Here is an 8,211-nt window from a genome sequence, read left to right as displayed (position 1 = left end):
AGCATGTTTGGGACTGGATGAAGCGTCGTCTCACGCGGTCTGCACGTCCAGCACGAACGCTGGTCCAACTGAGGCGCCAGGTGGAAATGGCATGGCAAGCCGTTCCACAGGACTACATCCAGCATCTCTACGATCGTCTCCATGGGAGAATAGCAGCCTGCATTGCTGCGAAAGGTGGATATACACTGTACTAGTGCCGACATTGTGCATGCTCTGTTGCCTGTGTCTATGTGCCTGTGGTTCTGTCAGTGTGATCATGTGATGTATCTGACCCCAGGAATGTGTCAATAAAGTTTCCCCTTCCTGGGACAATGAATTCACGGTATTCTTATTTCAATTTCCAGGAGTGTATATTCAAGTTTGTGTGTTACGGGCAAAGTCGCTGGGAAAGCAAAACTAAATTGTTGTATCCAATCTAGCGGATGAATCTGTGTTCTGTCATTTTTAAACACTTTAAATTTTTTCACTGAGAGAAAATGTTTGTAATCAAAATTATCGTCTCTGTATGATGGAACAGGTTCATGATTGTAAGAGAATCTATTAGTCTGTGTCTGTTCTGAATCTAAGTCCCGTACTCTCTGTTGAATACCTAAATTATACGCACTGCGTGAGTCTGACAAATGTTCATAAAGTGGCGTCTGTTGTGGTATGTTATTAACTGAAATCTTTTTCATCTCTGTTACTTCTTGTTGTAAACTTGACAATTTTCTACGTAAGGTGTTATTAGATGAATCCATCTCATTAATTGTCTGCTGTAAATTTTGAAATTCAGGTGTTTGGTTAAATGAAACCAGTGAAGTATGGTCTGATTTGCTGTCATTATTACTTTCAATAACGTCAATACGACTGGCCAGTTCATCTCATTTTTCAGTCAGTATTTTTACCTGATCATCGGTTTTAATGTCACAAGCATTAATTTGTTTTTGAATTTTACGTGTGGTTTCGTTCAATTTTTTCACGTCTGCTTTAATTACATCGGAATCCTGTGTTAGTTCTAATTGTTCGAGTCTGTCTGTCACTGTCTGAAAATCTGTTGTGTATGTGTCTGTCTTCGATTTAAGATCGCAAATTTCGTCACGTAATTCTGTGTTCAACTGTTCGATGGTATTAATTTTGCCGGACACTGTAGCAATATTGTTGTCTACGAATGTCTTTGCTTTCGCAAACATTTTACGTTTGTCTTCTTGTCTCTGTGCAGTGATTGTTTCCATTATTTGACGTTTTACTTTATTTTGATCCTGAATAAATTTGCGGAAACGCGTATCACTGTTTTGTATGTGAAGATTAAAACGTTCGTCAATTTGAGAGTTCTGTTGGTCGAATTTCGCGTCAATCTTTTCATCCATTGTGCGCGAAAGTTCTACTGTCATTGCTCTACACTCGTCGCGTAATTGTGTAGCCTTTTCGGAGCATTGTTTAGCGACTCCGCTAATTTCGTTTCTAAGTGTTTCTGTTGTAGCTGTTTGCATATCCCTTAATTCTTGAGCAACAGATCTAATTTCTTCGCTACTTTTCTTTGAACAAGCCTCAATTTCCTCGCGTAACTGTTCCTTAGTGTCATGACACTGCGCGGCAACGGCTCTAATTTGTTCACTAAGCTGTCTGGAATTGTTGTCTAATTTTTCATTAAGCTTGCCTTGTTTTTCGTTCTGTTGTTTGACCTGTTCACTAAGTTGTTTGAGACTTTCGTCATTGTTGTCTAATTTTTCATTAAAGTGTTGTTTGAGATTTTCGTTATCTTGTTTGTTCTGTTCTCTAAGTTGTTTGAAATCTTCACTAAATTGTTGTTTGAGATCTTCTTTAAATTGTTTGTTTTCTTCACTATTTTGTTTGTTGATTCAAGAATTTGTAGCAATAATGTCGTCGTTTGATCCAAGCCAAAATTAGCATTTCTATTCTCAGTGCTGTTTAATGGTGGATCTGGAATTGTCACGCTTTCTGTAACCATTTGGTTATTCTGTGAGTTACAAAAAGGTTTGCCAGTCGAATGAACACTGTCAGTCACTATCACGGAATTAAATAAATCCGTCGTACTTTCAGTACACTGTCGATTTTCATTAGAAAATTTTTTCTGTGCGTTACTTGAATTTTCCAAACCGGGTGTGTTAAGCTGGGCAGCGCTCATTACAATAGAGCCCCCCGCGTCATCAATTGTCGTCAAATTAATAGAGGAGACAATTGAGTTCGTTTGTTCATCAGTAAGATAAAAATCATCATTAGTGGTTGGAACGCACTGATTGTCAGTGAACGCAGGATTGTCATCATTACACTGCGTGTCACAATTACTATCGGTCACGTTGTTTAAGTCGGTAATTTCATTCATAATACCTCGCGATACACTATTCATAGTCTTTCGAGGCATTTTTACAATAGTCACAATTATTCACAAAAGAAATAATCACAAATGCAAAAAGCAACAAACACAAATACCACAGAGCAACGAATTGCCGATGATCTGAGGAAAGAAAGTCATAAAATTAATAAAAGCGTTGCGCCAAATGCTAATGCTAATTATATTAAGTAAATAAGAGCAAAATCTGACTACTTTACAGAAGATTCTCAACGAAATACGATCCTGGACCGGATGTCGCCAAGTGTAACCTCCCAGGAAAAATAAAAGACAAGCCTATGATAATGAAAACGTGCCAAAAGTTATTTCCCCACAAGATTACTGAATAATAATGACCCAAATGTTGTTGAGCTCCCTCAAAAATGTAAGTCAATTCAATGATAATGAAATCTCAGTGACAATGAAAACGCAAATAGACCGAAATGTGGATCTTAGGCCCCGTTCTTACCTCAGTAAAATTGCATCTGCTCTTATTTTTCGCCATAGCCTGAAGGAAATGCATCGCAAAAATTCTTTGAACTTAAGTAAATTTTTTCTTTAAGGAAATGCATGGGAAACTTTCTTTCAATAAAATGTTTGTTTTGTTAAAATGGTTGGTTTGAAAACAAAATTATTATTGGGGCGATTCTTGAACAAATTAATTACACTTAAGTGCATTACATTATCAGATGAGCGCAATGCTGCTTCATTACCTTATTTAAAAATTATACCTCGTCCTAAATCTTGACCAGAGCCCCATGTCGACGCCCGCCGACTCCTCACACACAACTGCGATCGACTACCACTCGCAACTGAACTGCAACTACCGACTCCCTACATGCAACTGAACAAGACTACTACTGCCGACAGAGTGCCGCTCGCAACTCTCGCGCGGTCAAGCGCAGACTAGCAACGATAAATAACTCTCTGGTCAAAGAATCTGTCATGCCTCGCCATCGCTGCATACGTGTTTCAACGCACATCAGCGAAAAACTGAAAAAATGCGTTTTTCTTAGTGAAGCTGATCTCACACAAGGAGGCAAACTCAAAACTCGGATTAAGCACTCCAAAAACATATGGAACCGTTGAGGGAAATACTTCCACAATTGTGTTACGAAAACAGATATTCCGAACAACGACCGACTATGCTAGTCATGACGTTTTACCCACAGAACTACTGCTTATGAGGATGAGTATGGTCGTCTACATCGTAGTCTTCAGCAGAATAAAACGAATCGACACAACATATTTCGTTGTTTTAAATATAGCATTGTTCTCAGCATTATTCAGCTTCTTTAAAACTGTCTATCGATTGCTCCTGTCCGTGAAATGTATCGTTTCTCTTTCACATCATCGCAAAATAGTTTAATGCTCCTATTTAGGCACACAATTCTCTGTTCTTACACCCTCTATGATATCTTCACCTGAAAGAATAAATAGTAGCTCACTTCCACTATCTACTATCCATAAGAGCAGCATTTGCAATTATGGGAGGTGTTATTTAATGATACCCATTACAACGAGGATAATGGAATGTAGTCGAATTAAGTCGGGTGATGCTGAGGGAATTAGATTAGGAAATGAGACACTTAAAGTAGTATAAGAGTTTTGCTATTTTGGGAGCAAAATGACTGATGATGATCGAAGTTGAGATAGCATAAAATGTAAACCGGCCATAGCAAGGAAAGCGCTTCTGAAGAAGCGAGATTTGTTAACATAGAATACAGATTTCAGTGTCAGGAAGTCGTTTCTGGAAGTATTTGTATGGAGTATAGCCATGTATGGAAGTGAAACATGGACGATAAATATTTTGGACAAGAGGAGAATAGAAGCTTTCGAAATGTGGTGCTACAGAAGAATGTTCAAGATTAGATGGGTAGATCACATAACTAATGAGGAGGTGTTGAACAGGATTGGGTTAGGTTAGGTTAGGTTAGTGTTTAACGTCCCGTCGACAACGAGGCCATTAGAGACGGAGCGCAAGCTCGGGTTAGGGAAGGATTGGGAAGGAAATCGGCCGTGCCCTTTCAAAGGAACCATCCCGGCATTTGCCTGAAACGATTTAGGGAAATCACGGAAAACCTAAATCAGGATGGCTGGAGACGGGATTGAACCGTCGTCCTCCCGAATGCGAGTCCAGTGTAATAGGATTGGGGAGAAGAGGAGTTTGTGGCACAACTTGACTTGAAAAAGGGATCGGTTGGTAGGACATGTTCTGAAGCATGAAGGCCTCACTAATTTAGTATTGGAGGGCAGCGTGGAGGGTAAAAATTATAGAGGGAGGCCAAGAGATGAACACACTAAGCAGATTCAGAAGGATGTTGGATGCAGTAAGTACTGGGAGATGAAGAAGCTTGCACAGGATAGGGTAGCACGGAGAGCTGCAACAAACCAGACTCAGGACTGAAGACCACAAGAACAACAACCCACTTTTTAGGTTTATCAGGAATACCACGATGATAGACTACCCAGACGCATACACAGCATGAAATGTATTTTCAGGAATTGGGTCAACAATCTCTATTGTAGGAATCATCATATTTATTGTAATTATATGAGAAAGAGTGGTTACAAGTCGAGCAATTATATTCAGAGCTAATATAAGTAGATCAACAGAATGAATGTCATCAGTAAACTTGCTTCCTGTTTGTGGCTGGATTTTCAGCTACCACAATATTAAATAGGTATGGGAGTCGACCTTGTAATTATTTTTGTATTCCAAGTTCTTCTGTTTCTCTTAGTCGTTCAAACGTAGCAATCCCCTTTTTATCAGGCAAACCCATGCTTCACAATTCTAGCCATATTAATGCCGTGATCAGTGCTGTCGCTGAACCGTTGTCAGGCAGATACTGTTTGCTTAAAATCAATAGTGCCGGAAAACGTGTAAAGTGTTGATACTTTTTCACAATGAAAGAATCCCAGAATTAGAAAAACTAAATTAACTTTTGCACTGATACCCCAACGGTCGTGTTCATTTGCAATACTGAGGGGATTGTAGCAGAACTATAACGTCTGTTTCTTGCGTGCAGGGCACACTTGCTTCGGAAGCTGACAAGTATTTCGCATGGGCAGACCTTCACGCATGAGTTGTGGCCGACGTATTTACAGCGCACTAGAAGCTGAACCCCTATACTGGAGACAGATCTGCCTCCCAATCACTTACCGCTCCTAGTAATTGGGTGGTGCCGTCTGTGAGGACCTTGAGAGCCGATCCAGCTGTGGTTCGCTCGAGCGAAAAAGAAATAAAAGACAGGAGGAGGCACGGCAAACGAGAACCAGAGAAAGAGAGAGAGAGAGAGAGAGAGAGAGAAGGAGAGATATGGGATGGAAATTGAAGGCAGCTGTAGTGAGCAGAAGTATTTGAGAACCAGTACGAAGAGAGAGAAATAGGATTTTCCCTGAAGTTGACCGCTAAAGACTTGTACGATGCCATAGCACACAATACCTTCCTTCGAAACGGGATCTTTGCGTTTAAAAAGAGTACTATCTGGAGCTCCTTTGTGCAAGACACTCAGTGCCGTCTATTACGCATTTCTGCGAAAGGAAAATGTTGAGACTGCACTGGCTATGTGGGAAAAACGAGGTAATGCACATAATAGAGAACGAGTCCAGAAGTTATCCAACTAGTGGTTAGGATACTGAGCACGTAACATCCTATGAGAATTGTAGGAGTTATACCAGGAATTTTACGAAACATGGCGAAAATTTAAAACCAACATTAAGAGAGATTTGATGGTTAAGTTCCGCCAAACCGCAGTGCACTTGTAAACGAAGTTAGAGAAGACGCTACTGCGACCAAAGCTACAGTTCTAGCGCCTTCAGTCCATAACAAGTAGGTATGACAACACATACCGAACTAATTCAGAAGCGCTCTGCTAGAGATATGGCAGGACTGTGAAGAAGCGTAACGTCTCGCGGAACGTAAATGGGAATACTTGGAAAAAATAGTAAGTGCTACTCACGAAACGCTGTTCTTCACTTCACAGACAACGTGTATTCCACGAAGCCTCTGAGAGACTTCTGCTGCCGCTATTATATATCATTTTCAGTTACGAATCCTCCGCAATCTAGAGGTTTAAAAAAACGGAAGGAAAGGATCAACAAACGAACTTGAACCGATGTCATCTTACGTCCGCAACGACCAAACACAACGATCAACAAAAAAAAGAGGGGGTAGCGTCTTTGATTAGTAATCACAACATCCTCAGTCCCTGGTTCGAATAACGCCACTGCTAAGATTTTGATTAATAATCGGCATTGGCGGCTGAAGACTTCCGACATAAAAACACACCCTCATTCTTCAACGGCCTTGTCAAACAGGGTGGAGGAGCGAACAATCTTACCATAGGGGTGGGAAACTGCCTCTAAAGGCAGAAGAATCAGGCGTGATCGACGACATGAGGATGCAGAACGCAATGGAAACCACTGCATTAAAGACAAGTAGCGTCTGTCCACAGGGCATGTGGCCTGTAATTGAAAAGTGTCATGATGGTCTCTCCAATGGCTCTCCTGAGTAGTCCCCCATCCGGATCTCCGGGAGCGGACTGTCACGAGGAGGTGACCATGAGAAAAAGACTGAATAATCAAGGAAAGGATAACGTTTAACGAATCGGGAGGTGGAATGTCAGAAGCTTGAACGTAGTAGGGAAACTACAAAATCTGAAAACGGAAATTCAAAGGCTAAATTTAGACATAGTACATCTACATCCACATTTATACTCTGCAAGCCACCCAACGGTGTGTGGCGGAGGCCACTTTACGTGCCACTGTCATTAGCTTCCTTTCCTGTGCCAGCCGGGTATGGTTCGCGGGACGAACGACTGCCGGAAAGCCTCCGTGCGCGCTCGATTCTCTCTAATTTTACATTCTTGATCTCCTCCGGAGGTATAAGTAGGGGGAAGCAATATATTCGATACCTCATCCTGAAACTCACCCTCTCGAAACCTGGACAGCAAGCCACAGCGCGATGCAGAGCGCCTCTCTTGCAGAGTCTGCGACTCGAGTTTGCTAAACATCTCCGTAACGCTATCACGCGTACCAAATAACTCTGTGACGAAACGCGCCGCTCTTCTTTGGATCTTCTCTATCTCCTCTGTCAACCAGACCTGGTACGGATCCCACACTGATGAGCAATACTCAAGTATAGGTTGAACGAGTGCTTTGTAAGCCACCTCCTTTGTTGATGGACTACATTTCCTAAGGACTCTCCCAATGAATCTCAACCTGGCACCCGCCTTACCAACAATTAATTTTATATGAACATTCCACTTCAAATCGTTCCGCACGCATACTCACAGATATTTTACATAAGTAACTGCTACCAGTGTTTGTTCCACTATCATATAATCATACAGTAAAGGTTCCTTCTTTCTATGTATTCGCAATACATTACATTTGTCTTTGTTAAGGGTCAGTTGCCACTCCCTGCACCAACTTCCGACATTATCTACTAGGTCATTTATATATGTTGTGAAAAGCAATGGTCCCATAACACTCCCCTGTGGCACGCCAGAGGTTACTTTAACGTCTGTAGACGTCTCTCCATTGAGAATAACATGCTGTGTTCTGTTTGCTAAAAACTCTTCAATCCAGCCACACAGCTGGTGTGATATTCCGTAGGCTGTTACTTTGTTTATCAGGGGTCAGGAAGTGAAATGAAAGCAAGACAAGGATTTATGGTCAGATGATTATCGGGTAACATCAACAGCAGCAAAAATGGTACAATGGGTGTAGAATTCGTTTGAATAGGAAGGTAGGGCAGAGAGTGTGTTACTGTGAACAGTTCAGTGATAGTATTGTTCTTATCAGAATCGACAGCATACCAATACCGACAATGATAGTTCAGGTATATATGCCGACGTCCCAAGCTGAAGATAAAGAAA

Source organism: Schistocerca serialis, chromosome 1 (genome assembly GCF_023864345.2).
Source record: "Schistocerca serialis cubense isolate TAMUIC-IGC-003099 chromosome 1, iqSchSeri2.2, whole genome shotgun sequence".
NCBI classification, from domain to species: domain Eukaryota; kingdom Metazoa; phylum Arthropoda; class Insecta; order Orthoptera; family Acrididae; genus Schistocerca; species Schistocerca serialis.
This window is presented reverse-complemented; position numbering follows the sequence as displayed.